The sequence below is a fragment of the Aulonocara stuartgranti genome, assembly GCF_965226115.1.
Source record: "Aulonocara stuartgranti genome assembly, chromosome: 5".
Lineage (NCBI taxonomy): Eukaryota > Metazoa > Chordata > Actinopteri > Cichliformes > Cichlidae > Aulonocara > Aulonocara stuartgranti.
Window position 1 is genome coordinate 16,790,877 of NC_138943.1, and position 14,944 is coordinate 16,805,820.

Genomic DNA, 14,944 nt, shown 5'->3' on the forward strand with positions numbered 1-14,944 from the left:
TAAGAGTGAATCACAATAGTAAAGTTGCTGGAGGCTAAAAGCAAAATGTTGTAAAACGGGAAGCTGAAAAGTACAGGAGAACTGAGACAGGCTCCATGTATAGTGATAACTCTTCATGGGTTTATAACATTGCATTGCATTAGGCATTTGATACCATGTTAATAAAGAAAATATTGATCTGTGCTGACAATTAGGTAATTGCAGGAAATGTTGAAGGCCTGTGGGAAATGCATTGCATTTTTATGGTATTATTAATCAAATTTAGTTGTAGAATTAATTTAATTCACAGGATTAGCCAAAAACACACATCCCCATCTGGCTATTGAAATAAATCTATTACAACAAAAGATTTTCCATATCCATATTGCCCATGACTAAAGCTCATCTCCAGTATTATATCTCACAGATGTAACACTCTTAAAAAGCAGTCATTGTTTATGATCTGAAATCTTAAATATTTTTAGGTTCTTGTCACGGTCAAGTAATAATAGGCATGTTTTCTTAACCATCACTGAGAGAGAAAAAAACATCTTCCCAAGGAGTAAAGCTTGTATATGGCTGAAAGTATATCCCAGCCTTCATGTAGCGCTGCACCGAATCTAAGCTGTCACAGACAGCAGGCCTGAATTTGTAAATTGTAATATGTCACAATATTCAGTCTGCTGTGGTCTGTATCAAAACAGCAAGTTACAGGTTATTTTATTCTGACATTAAAGGCTGTCTGAGCCCACAGCACACCGTCTGCCAACATCAAAGCGTAAAGGACTTTTCATTCTTTACTTGTAGGCAGGTTAATTTGCACTGCATTTAGATGTTACCTTTGTCTGTGTGGCATCGGATTAGTGTGTGTGTGTGAGGGTGTGCCTAGTTACAAATAAAACTAGCATTTTGTGTGCCATTACCACTTTCTTTCTTTTTGCCAACATTTGCGACAAACAAGATACTTCAGACAAATCTGGCCTTTGGCAGTCAGTTAAAAAACAGCCAGTTTTTCACAAAAACAAGGCTTCTGCCTTTAAACTATCCTAAGATCATGTGTGCTTGATTCATTGTTGCAGAAATGTGTACTTTGTTACTAAAAAGCACATGCACACTGTTTAAAGTGATGCAATACAAAAACGATTGCATCACATGTGTGACAGGACAGATAAAGCTATAGAAAGCTTGCATGAAGAATGCTGCTTTGAATGCTCCACACACTGCAGAATTACCAGATGGAAATGTCACAGCTGGAGGAAAAAAACAGGGTATTTATGTCTGTGGAAGTGATGAAGAGAGAAAGCCTTTTGCCCCAAGTAGTGACAATCGAGGACAGAGCGGCATTGATGGAATAAACTATGAATGGTGGGGAACGGAAACTCAACTTCTTTCTTTTTGTATTGAGCTTTTTCTCTAATGCTTCTTTCATGTCACTTTTGGTGTATAACAGCCTTGCTCAAAAAACCTTTATATAAGCTTACTCATTAGTTAGAAGCTTTACTGCTTATGAAAGGAAGTATCATTAATGGATAACATGACGGTGTTCAATGTAAAAGGATTCAACTGACCTGTCTTTGTCCAACGACTCCAGATAAATTTGGGAGAATCAGGTCCCTGCACTGTCTGAAGCTGCTCTTTTTCACATGTAGCACACAGATGTGTTTTTGGCTTCTAGAAGTACTTTGTTTGGTGTAGGTGAGGCTGCTGTCTGAGTAGTGTACATGGGAGGCCAGACATACACTCATTGGTCACTTGATTTGTTAAATCTGTTCCTCTGACTATTATATTTAGTCAGCCAGTCACATGGGAGCAATTCAATGCATAATCAAGACAATCTGCTGAAATTCAAATCATCATAAGAATGTGTAAGAAAAATAAGATGAGTGACTTTAACTTATTGTGAGGGTATTGGTATATTCAGTAAACAGCAGGCAAATGCCTTCTTAATACAAGAGGTCAAAGGAGAATTGCAAGAAATCTTTGAGCTTATAGGAAAGCAACAGTAAGGTATATAACGACTCATTATAACCAAGGTAAGGAGAAGAGCATCTTTGAATGCACAACAGATCAAACTTTGAGGCAAATGGGCTGCAACAGTAGAAGACCACACTGGGTGCAGCAAACTGAGGCTACAATTTGCTCATGCACACCAAAATTGGACAATAAAAGGCTAAAAAACATGGTCTGGTCTGATTAGTCATCATTTCTGATGGTAGGGTCAGAATTTTGCATAAACAACATGAAAACATGGATCCATCCTACCATGCACCAGCGGTTCAGGCTGTTGGTGGTGTAATGGTGTGGGGGATATTTTCTTGGCATAGCATGAGCCCTGCTTGAGCGCTGATTAAACACCACAGCCTACCTGAGTATTATCTGTTTATGACCACAGTGTACCCATCTTCTCATGGCTGCTTCCAGCAGGATAACACACCATGCTACAAAGCTGAAATTATTTCAGACTGTTTTCTTGAACATGACAATGAGTTCACTGCACTCAAATGGCCTCCACGGTGACCATATCTCAATATAGTAGCTGTGGGATGTGGTAGAATTGGAGATTTGCATTATGGATATGCACAAAAACGTTCTAAAGATAAAAGATGTCTGACTTGTTGATAGCAAGGTGAATCTTTTCTCTCCCATTATAGCCATCTGATACGTTTTAAACTCATTCGGTGTTAAATGTTTGATGAAGCAATAATTTAAGTTATAGCAGAAACTTCACCGTTTTTCATTTAAAACCAAAGTGTTAGACTTATCTTCAACAGTAACAGATGTCAGAGGAACTGACTGAATTTATATCTAATGCAACACATGAAATAAAATGCTTGATCAGAAGTAGCACTCGTCATCTCTTCAGCTCCAGCTCTGCAACTGTCTGCACATGCAGATAATCACTGAATGAACATTCAGGCAACGGTGGAAAAGCCGCAGCTCCACTCCACCTCTGCAGCCTCAACTTTGGCAGAAGGGTAAACTCTCATCACTGATGCTTTTCTAGGCTGAGATAAATCCTGAAGAGAAACACCTATTATCTGTTGTCAAACTCAACACACTTTCCGCCCAAAGTCGACACCGCTCAAACACCTTGCAGCCATGTCCTTCTCCCATCACTGATAGCGTTGTAATAATTGTTTACCACAGTAAACACAGTTAACAGTTTGACAGCCTCTACACTTGGAGATAACAGTTGACAGGGTTACGGATGAAACACACTGCCAGAGGCCTTGATAAGTATCAAGATAAAGGCTTGTCTACAGGGCTCTGAGGGAAGCAAAGGGAGAGAGGAAGCATGGGTGAGAGACGGCGGTTTTGTTATGATGAACCTGCAGGATGGGAAATAAATCTGAGGAAATGTGGTTTTTTTCCCCATACTTATTTTCTGCTGAACACCATTTTTGATTTTTCTCTCATTTCCCCTCATTCTCACTTCTGCTCCCTGCTGCCTGCTTCCTGCAATTGCTTCCCCTCATTGTGCTCACTGTGGTACTCATAATCAATAGCCTTTTTCTTCCTTAGCTCTACCACATTTGTACTTCTCTCTTCACAATGAAACGTTCAGACATGCAGAGCTGAATATCTAATAACATGGATATCATGGTGAGATCAGTGTTGAAACCGAAGGTGCCTGTTTTTGTGAAAAGCATTACACACTTGGCTACTTTGCTTCACTCTAAATGAGATCCTCACCCCTGCTGCCACTCTTCTGTGCTCTCTTCTGCAGGAGACACAATTAAAAGGTGATGCTGAGAGAACGAGATGTGCTCCTGTTGCTTTCAGGTGAGAAAATAGTTGAAGGTGGCGTGATTAGCAACATAGTAACAGCAATTTGAGTACCGTAAATCCAAATAATATGAGATTATTGGAGTATCAAGTGGTAGCTTAATCACACTGTTTCAGGCCATAAAAAGCAAAAACAGGTTTCAGCAGAGCAAATTATTCGTCTGTGAGTAATACTACAGGAGGACATCTGTCAAGGTAAAACATTTTCTACTACATACAAGGAAAATCTTTCATTGCCAAACTTTTCTCCATCAATCTCTGTTTCCTTCTTCTTTTAGGGCAGTATAGTGATTTTCAGAGAGCAACTACAGGGGTAATCACCCTGACAGAGCTCTCCTGGTTGATTTATGATTTACGTTTAGCTGGTTATAGGCTGCTGAGAGCAGGTTGAAGTGCACTTCGAGAAGGTATCTGGGCAAGACTTGGATAGGGAAATGGTTGGCAGGTCAGCTGTGTGTCTTTTTCTGGTAAAGCACCCATCTTCAATTGGTGAAATAAAAGAAGACAAGGTGAAAGACTAAAGAGCTTTTCACACAGGAAGTCATTATCAGTAATATGGCGACCAGAGGCCATTGATTGTTGGTGGATTCACACCCAAACCTTTCTCAACTTCATGATCCGATATTGAAGCAACCAATGAAAGCGCATATATTGGCATAAGCTACACAGACAATGTACTGGGGCACAATTCTAAGTCTTTTTAATTCAGTCTTTTATTTAAAATCAAGCACCTAGCCATGCAGTCTGATGAACTTTTGATAAAGTATGTGTCTTGGAGCTCACTGAATTTTAGTGTGGTACTATAATAGGACGCCCCTGTTGCAACAAGTCCTTTTGTGTAATTTCTTCCCTCCTATGTATTCCACAATCAAGTAGTATTGATGTTTTTTCAAAAGTTGCCCTCCATTTTGATGTGATACGAGTGGTTGCTAGTGGTTGCTAGAGAAATTTGTGTATTCTCTAACTGGTTGGCAGTGGTTCCTGGAGGTTTCTGGCTCCCTATTGGGGTTGCAACAAAACTGCTGCACCTATGAGCCCAGCAGTAGTAAAACTTCAAAAAGTGTGAACTAAACCGGATATGGAGTAGGCAACCATTGAAGCACCTAATTGAAGAACCTAAAACCTGTGCTGGAACTTCATGTTATGGGTTTCCATGGCCAAGCAGCTCCTTTAGGGGGTCTAGTACCTTTGTCCATATAGTGTATGACTGAATGTTATTGTTTCTCTGCTGGTATTTTTGCTTTGTGGATGTCTGCTAAAGTACTTATACATGAGTAAATATGAAGCTACATTCTGTTAGCTTAGCATAGTACAAAGACTGACAGCAATGCTAAATAGCTAGCATTTAAAGTTAGCATCTCTAAAGCGCTCTAGAAATACATTATTTTCCTAATAATTGTTAAAATAATTGTTAAAAAAAAAGGATTTTGCATTCAGATATGTGCCTGCAGTATATTCCAGGAGGTTTGTGGCTTAGTGAGCTAGAGGATAAGCTAAGTTAATATGCTAGTCAATATGCTGCTGAGATTAGTGTCACAGTAAACATGCATACATGAGGGTGGTATTGATTTTCCTACTGAAATGTTATTTGTTCTCTAACCCTGGGTAGTGAACAACATTCAGTAGCAGAGGCTATAGCAGTCTGCAGTAAAAACTCTCAATGTAGCTGAGACCAGACAGGAATTTTCTACACTAAAGACTACCACAGCCAGATTTACTGTAGCACTGCAGGAAAATACCTGACTGACAGGTTAAGGAGGGGGGAAAAAGTGCAGTCCAGAGGACAGATTAATCCATATCTGAGAAAAGTTTTGGTACAGTGCATTGATAAGAAGCTTATCCCCGTTGTTTGTGCAAGTAAAGGCACATCTGCAAAGCGTATTGATTAAGAGACTCATCTCACTCTCATTTGTTCCAACTCTAGTGGACAGTTTCAGTGCACAGCGACACTAGAGACAATGATCACTCCATCACTGCTTTATCGCTGTCACCACACAGCTACTTTGTATGCATGTCAATATTGCAGTTTTTTTCCCCATTTCTCCATATCTCAGCAGTCCACCTCTTAAGCAAATAAATGCATAATGCTAGCAGTAAAACTGTTCCAAACCTGTAATTGTCTCAGTAAGGTCTCGAAGAGGAAATATAATTTTTGCATAATAGAGTCAAATTCCTGTTCTATTGTTATAGTAATAACTGTGTAGTATAAAGAGGATTCAAAATTGTTCCCAGGAAGTAAAAATCCTTCTGTACTTGAAAATACAGTCTTTATTTGCTAAAGCGTATGCTACAAGATAGGAAAGTCATTCAAACATGTTGAAAAATGAGCAACAAGGAAAGCAAAGCGAAAGATAAATAAGCCAGTGAAATGGAAGGGCACAGAGACAGTGTGAGAAGGATGAGGTCGGAGCCACAACATGTGAAGTTGCAAACTCATTTATTATATTTCAACATTTATCTCTGTGAGAGAGAGAGCCGAGTTATCAGAAGGCCTAAATTGAAAGACATTCAAGCGTGCAGTATAGTCAGCAGGAGGAACGCTGATGACCGGACCTGCAAAAGCTCTCACTGTACCCACAGTAGCATGCTGCTCTGCATGGAAAGCCGTCTGCACGCACGCACACACCCAGACACGCACACACCTGTACTCATACATATGCACCCACAGATAGACTTTCTCAAACATTAAAATGCAAAAGCAATTAAACACAAGCCACAACTGTGCCTAAGAAGTGCCAACCTGACAGCAGGACTTTGATTATTTTAATTAGAGCAATATGGCTGACTCATCCATGAATATAACTAAAGAAAAAGGTGGCTCATTCGCCTGCTTTAACTGCGTTTAAAGAGTGTGACTATGCTTTATGCTTGGCTATGAAAGGACGAAGCACTTATGCAAATGTGTTTAGAGAGACAAACTGTGCTGGTGAGCTACTTTTGTATTATGTCTTTTATTTAATAGCTCTAACTTACTCTAATTGTAAATGTATGTGATTTAAATGTGTTTAATAAGCTGACTCCTGCAGGAGCTGGGAATTGCATTAATCTGCATGCTAAATGAGTTTGTTTGAATCCAAAACTTGTCTGGCTCAGGGAGTTTTGCTCTTGTAAGGGATTAGAACAGGGCATTAATACTAAGATCCATGAAAAGCAAAACAATGTAATATTCCTTTCTGCTTCTAAAAAAGTGCTGCATGTGGGCAAGATAATTACCATAGTACCATTTTACATGCCTCACAAAATGAATGTACTCCAGAGTATGTACCCACCAGTTTCCCTGCAGAGAATGTGTTTATTATCCTCAGTGACTGGTATTTGTAGATTGTTTGTGCCTCTAATATGATTTTGTTTGAGCTCTTTGTATGTGAACATGCCAGAGAGAGGAGAAGAATATGGAGACAAACACAGAGACAAATAAGCAGAGAGGGACTAAAGCGAGAAGGGGGAGGACAAAGAGTATTTGTTGATCACCATAGCTTAAAGCTACAATCAAAGGCAGTTTGTTTACCGAGGATAACAATCACGTTGGACTGCAATTTTTCTGAGACTTAAAAACCACCTTTCATTATACGAGCCCTTGAAAGCTTAATGGTCTTTCTGCTTCTTCCCTGAAGAGACGTCCAATGGCTAGACATAAAAGGTATAGAAGCAGAAGAGTATGGTGAAGAGCTCTTGCGGTGAAAATGCACAGCTAAAGATTTGAGACACCCGTTGTCTGCGATTGCATCAGTCTGGATAAATGTACAAAATGTTTCCTACCACTTGTCCTGCTTGAATGTGTCATTTTTATGTCACATGTATCAAAATCCTTGAGTAGATCAACAATGACCAGACCTAAATCCTGCTAGCTGAAGCCCCTTATTATCCTACAGTTAGCAGTACTATCGTGTGTTGACTAATAGCGCTAGGATTTCAATGTAATATTGAGGTCAGCAGTTTGTAAGGTCACAAACGTTAGCAGTGTTACGTAATGGAAGCGCGTAGGCAATTTTCCATATGTACATGTGTGATGTAGTAGCAACAGGAGCACTGAGGTGTAGGACATGTCCAATTATCCTAATGAAAATACAGCATATTATAAATATTTATAATGCTGAGCTGCATCCATCAAATCTTCATTAAAAGCATAATTAAAATTCTGGACATTCAGGATAAATGTTAATTTGGAACTGAAAAGTTTTAAATTATAGAGGAAATTCTGCAAATTTGGAAGAGAAGATAGTCCTAATATCTATCCTTTAGGAATGCCTACAGTTATTTACCTGAAGCATCAAAGCCCACAGAAATCAGTTAATTTAATAGCATTTTTTGATCAGCCACATCAAAAGCCTTGATTATATCAACAATGAGCAGATCTAAATCCTTATTATCTTACAGTTAGCAGTGCTATTATGTGTTGACTAATGACTCCAAGATAGATTTTCAGGAGTCAATAGTTTGTGAGGTCACAAAAGTCACCAGTATTATGTAAAGGAAGCACATGAGCCATTTTCCATATGCGAATGCATGATGCAGTAGTAACAGAAGCACTGAGGCGCAGGATGCATGTAATTATCCTGAGCTGTGCAAACTGTATATCCGAGTTTGTGGCAGGTATGAGTGAAATTTTGCAAACTGAAGGAGAACAATTTTGTGATGCTTGAGTGTTTCCTGTGTGACATTACAGCTGACATGCTAATGTTCAGCATCTTAGTTTAGTGTGTTAGCACACAAGAGTTTGCTGAACACCACTGAATTTGCTAAAGTTTACAGCAATCCATCAAATAGAATTGAAATTTTTCAGCGTCACACAAACTGAAGTGGTGGGCTGAGTGACAGATGGATCAACGCTGCCGTCCATAAAAACACAATATAGGAAGCATTATGTTTTTCCGTTTGAATTTATGCAACATTTTCTCAGTTCAAGCTTAAAATATCATTGTAAATACATTACACTGTATGACGAATTGATTAAAACCCCTCTCTTAAGCAAAGCTCAAATCCATCCATTCATCCATTTTCTTTACTCCTTATCCAGCTAGGGTTGTGGAGGAGCTGGAGCCAATCCCAGATAACACCCTGGACAGACTGCCAGTCCATCTCATGGCTAACAAAGAGACTCTGAGAACCATTCACACTCATATCAAGTAAAATCACCAATTATCCATGCAGACATAACTTTGGACAGTAGGATGAACACAGAGCACCTAAAGAAAGCTCAAACATACACATAACATATAAACTCTACAAAAAAACCCACAGGTTCAAAACCAGAAACAGCTTGCTGTGAAGCTACGGTGACAAACACTTGACCACCGTGTCTCCAAAAGCTTTGCATGTTTTACAGGACATTAGGTCTGAAACGCAAATGAAAAAGTGCAAAATTTTAAGCAGAGCTCTTAAATCCTTTTTTTTTAAACAAAACATGCTGTACTATATCTCAGCCCTCTGCCGTCTGCCTTCTGCACCCTGTTAGTAGCAGGTGGTAGTAAATCTGCAGAGTACTAAATGAATGAGTTGGTGTTTTTTGCAGGTTTCATGGTAGTGAATTATTTTGTGTGGGCAGGTCCCACAAACTCGAACCTTACGGGACACGCCTGGGTGTTTTGTGGAGGTGAAGTGACGGGACTTTACTGCTGCATGTTGTCTGTCACGGACAAGAGGATTACGTTCCTGAAGATATGATGGAGCTCTGGGTGGGATTTTGAAGGGAGGGATTGATAGCTGGAGCAGTTCCTTGTGCAAGCAGTTGCTTTGCTTTAGCTTTCAGGAGCAGCTTCTCCTACTGTACATGTAGAGAAACGATCGGCGAGCAGTGAGACTCAATGAAAACACAAACTGCTCGGTAACTCTACTTTTTGAATATCTGATAACTTCCAGATTAGTTTATATCATGATTTTAAATAATGATGAGAAATCCTCATTCTAACCAGAATGTGACACTGAGGCCGATTTCTATGTTTTTTGAGGGGGATATAAACTCTGCAAGAAAAACATTTTTAATGTCACTAGTACGTGTCAATGCTGCAGTAGCGTCTGGTCTGTGATTTTCAGAATTCGAATGCCTCTTCTTGTTATTGTATTATAAAATGAAGGGAAATTGCGGTGTTGCTTCTGCAGGTAATCATTGAAAAATAAATAACACACAGTATAAAAAAATAAACCATTCACACAATGAAACAACAAAGTAATTTGCACAGTAAACCAAGCTCTTTCAGCAGAAGATAATATATAATTATCAAAATAAGGGAGTCAAGAATTAAATAGAAGGTGTCACAGTGCATCATTGTAATCCTGATTGATTTAGGACAGTAATTGCCCTTGAATAAAAACTGCTCTTTAATCTTTTTGCTCTTGTTTGGATGGGCCTGTGGCATCTACCAGAGGGCAACAGGACAAACAACATATGTCCAGGGTAACAACTGTCTCTAGTGATTTTACAGCTTTTGAGCGCTATCTTGCTTTTGCAATCTCTTCCAAAAAGGGAAGAGCACAACCAATGATCTTTTGTGCAGTGTTTATTACGCTCTTATCATTTTTATCTGCTGCAGATAAATCAGTACACCAGGATGCTTTCTGGGGTGAATGATAGAAGACCACCAGCAGTTTCTCTTCTGCACAATTCTTCTTCAGCAACCTCAGGAAGTGAGGGCGCTCCAGAGCCTTCTTCACTGCAGCTGTAGTGTTAGCAGACCAGGCAAGGTTGTCAGAAATGAAGGTTATTTAAAATCATAGGACCCTTTCTACAGAGTCTCCACTGATGATCAGCGGGTGAGGGGCTCTGGTCTTCTTTAAGTCTATGATGATTTCTTTTGTCTTCAGACTGTCAGATTGTGTGCCGCGCACCAGATGACCAGTTCTTGTAGGCAGACTCATCTCCCCCTGATATGACTCCCACCAGTGTGATGTCATTAGCAAACTTAGTAATTGTGTTAATGGGCTGGGTGGATGTGCAGTCCTACAGAAGCGCACAGCCCTGTGGAGAGCCAGGGTGGAAGAGTTATATGGTTGCTTTGGGGCCCTAAGATATACATGTGTGCCAAGTTTGATTTCTCGGCTCCTGATTGTGTAGGGGGGAGTTTGTAAGCAAACAGAGTTCATGGATCATAAGATTTTAGTCCATTTTCCTGGGATATCAAGATATTGCTTAATTTTCCTACATGTTTATTCATTGAGATCAGCAGGGAGCAAGTTGGTCTTAAAAAAACTAAACTAAAATAATTAACTGTTTGGAGAAATGTTAGACATTTAGAGCAACTGTTCTCAAACTGGTGCTTTTCAAAACAGCTTTACTCCAAATCAATCCTTGATATTTTGCTGGAAACCTGCTGAGCCTCATTTTCTACTGTGGAATGACTTCAAGCATTCAACCACAATGCCTCAAAATAAAAGAAATACTGACATCATTTTTATGACTGTCATTGTTTGATACCATGCCAAGGAGAAGATGTTTCTTTCAGCATTTCTTGTAATGTTTCATTTATCAAGAATCTTCTTCTTCTACTGTCGTACTTCTGCATTGCACAAGAAAAATATTTAGCCACACATTGGCCTCATAGAGCAACATGTGTTGATGTTTCCTAAAGAACCTGCCTGGCATCTTATGTCATGGTTGCAACAGGACAAGCATCGTATTAAAATATCTTCTGTGGAGTTCATTAAAATACCATCTGCTGCTAAAAAACTGCAGTTATTCACGATGGAGTGGGATAGTTCTCCAGAGAACTGTAAAACAACTAAAAAAAAGAAAAGGATTCAGTAATCTGGCAACAGCAGTATTAGACAATGTATGATTATGCATGCTGATGGGCTTTTAGTTAAGATCCCTGGGAACATGTTCTAACCAAAACAGTCAAACAATAAGTGGAGCATCCAGGCAGAGCGGAGCAGCCAGCAGCACACACTAACAAATGTATAGATGTGAAACTGTAGCAGAACGTAAGAGGATTCAGAGCAGAAGTCGAGGAGAGCCAATCGTCCTCATGAATACTAACAAGACCGGAATAGAGCAGAATAGCACATTAAGAACATGATTCATTATGTAAACAGCACAATCAAACCAACTGCTTCCATTTTAGTAATAGGCTTATTGGAACATATCGAAATTGGGTTTTCATTATGAGCATTTATGTTTGACATTTCTGATCCTATTTCCTGCTTTTACATTTCACCGTGCTCCCGCAGTTAATCTTTCCATTTAAATGTTTGAGCTTGTTTATGAATCTAACACATCCTCTTTTTCCCAGGAAGCAATGATATGCAGCAGAGAAGTGTTAATATACGAGCAATATGGTAAACTTAGAGTAAATCATGTGGATTAGAGCTAAGTAAAGCATAATATACAGTACCATGCGTCCAGGGCAAAAAATAAATTTAAATAAGGCAAATATGAGAGACCCAAGGAGAACCTCCACATACTGAATCCTCCAGGTCTTCCTTTAAGGTTCACTATAAGGTGGGAGTTATACCATATGTGCAGGCTTTACCTGCTGGCTGTCATGCACTAAATGTACTGGCTAAACATGACGTCTCTTTTGCGCTCATCTTTACTTGATGAAACAGAGTAATAGCAATAGCTACAAAAGTGAAAATACAGGAGCTGGAAATAGAAGCTGGTTTATTTTGCATTACCGGAAAGAAGAACATTAAAAGAAACTTTCCTCAACCAACACGAAAATGCTCTTAAGAAACCATTTAGTCTAATAGCCAAATGCTTTTCCTGTTGCTCATTAACATTCTATTTCCAGAATAAGTGACTCAGCAATATGATTTTTTGCTTTTTGTTTGTTCTGCAATGAAATTTCCCAAACAAAATGCAGACTGACCAAACAAATCTCAGGCTGAACATTTACCAACTCAAAATGTTGGGACACTGTGCAAAATGTAAATTAAAAACAGAATGCAAGAAACCTGTATTTCATTCAAAACATAGAAAACATATCTATCTATAATATTTAAAATGTGACACTTTACTGTCTCAGAAAAGTTGGGACAGGAGAAATGAAAGGCTGGAAACAGTTTCAGAAAATCCAGAGGAATCACTGTGTGCAAGGGACAAAGCTGAAAATGAATATTGGATGCTTGTGATCTTCAGGCCCTCAGGTGGCACAGCATTAAAAACAGTCAGGATTCTGTCATTCCAGAAATGCACAAATGCAGGTTAAAGGTCTAACATCTAAAAAAGACACCGGCTCATCTAAAAAGTACTGAGGCAAATTTGAAAACTGTTCTGTGGTTAGACAGATCAAATCTCAAATTCATTTTGGAATGACATAAACATAATTTCTTTGTGGACTGGTACCATTCAGCTTGTTATCAGCACTCTGTTAAAAAGCCTGGAAAGCCTTGCATAATAAATTAAGCTTGTACTCTTTTCAAATTGACATTTTACACAGAGTCCCAACTTTTTTTGAATTGGATTTGTACATTTTGCACGTAGATAATTTGAAAACACATTAACGAGTCGTGATCATTACTTGTACAAGCAGCTGTTAAATAGTAAGCTTACCATCCTTAAAATTTGGTGCACATGTAGTATACGTTTAAAATAATAGAAACAAAAAGGCATAAGTTACACTTGTTCAAGTCTATATAAATATAAAAAATAACTTTTCACCAATTTTCTAGGTAATAAAACTAGAAATATTCTTATATTTCTTTTTTTATTTACTGATTTCCACTTAGCTGAAAAGTCTGGCCTTGAGTTATGCACCACTTGAGCATCTTAAATATTTTGCCTTCATAGAATAACTAGAGTTAGCGCTCCAAGGCAGTAAGCTGAAGTCAGTTGCATCTATGAAACCATTACAGAAAACCCAGTATCGTCTTACAGTAGCTATGATTTAATGTGGGACTTTTGATGTGGTGCAGGGCGCCAGGCAGGGAAAAGCTGGGTCACTCTGTGTGGATGAATGAGGCACTTGTAATACTGGGTAACTGAATCCTGACTACCAGTGCTGAGGTCTGGTCATCCATGACGCCCAGCCTCTCCTGAGCCTGGTTTGCATTGTAGGATTATAGCCAAAGAGCCTCTCAGTTTAATTGCATTACTCCAGATTACATGACCAGATTACACGATTGTAGGCAGCAAACGCTGAGTGCTGCATGGTTTACACGATTATCATCAGACAGAGGACGGTTTGTTATTTAAATGATGTAATCTCATGTATTATTTTGGGGTCTGTGGATCAATTGTATTATTTCTTTTTTTGACAACTCCTAAAATCAAAGAAAATAATTAAGGAAAAAAAATGTCTCATTTAATCTTATATACAGGAAAATGCTGTGTAATTTTATTTTAAATGAAGAGCTGGTGCTCTGGATAAACATATAATAAAATCAATTAAAAATAAATAAAACAATTAACAGTATCTTCTAGCTAATAATCATGCACATACAACAGATACAAACAACAGTGTCCGCTTTCAAGATTTGTTCTGTGCTCTAGTGTTTGGCCTGTTTGTCCTGTTGTCCTTAAAAAGACAATGACATGGGTCATTTTAGCCCTTTGCTCATTTTTAGTAATATGATTACATTATAATATACCAAGTATAATTCATCTTTTGTGGATATAATGGAAATTTGATGGATATAAATGAGATTAAACTGTTTTTATAAATTGGTGTTTGTGCATGAATGCTAAAACCGGTCATTTTAGCCAGTTGCTAGGTGGTTACTAGGCAACCTGGTGACATTATAATATCTGATATAGATTAAAAAAACATCTATATCAGGATGTACCTATGTGCCCAGTTTGGTTGCTCAACTAATGATTGTGTAGAAGGAGATGGCAGACAAAGGAACCTTAGGAGATTTTGATGTATTATAGTAATATATCTTTAATTTCCACAGCATTTGTTCACTAAATGCCTCATTCCAATCTATTTCTTTCTAGGCTTTTTCATAGTTTAAAACAGACCAGCTAAAGTTGCATTAGTAAAAGCAAAGAAACAAAAAGGGGTTTTGGTTTACTGTTGTTTTTGTTTTTTAAAGGTGTCTGAAGCAGCTCTGGGCTAGATGCCCACTTGGCCGGAGTCCTCAGAGCAATTGCTTCTGGCAGGGAATCAGATAGAAAGGAGAGTCATTTATATTTCTTGCATCACCTCACAAGCTGTGGAGGCAGGGAGCATTTAAATCTTGACTAAGGTCAACAGGGAACTCACTGGCTTTGATAACAAGTATCCGATCTTTGATTCCACAC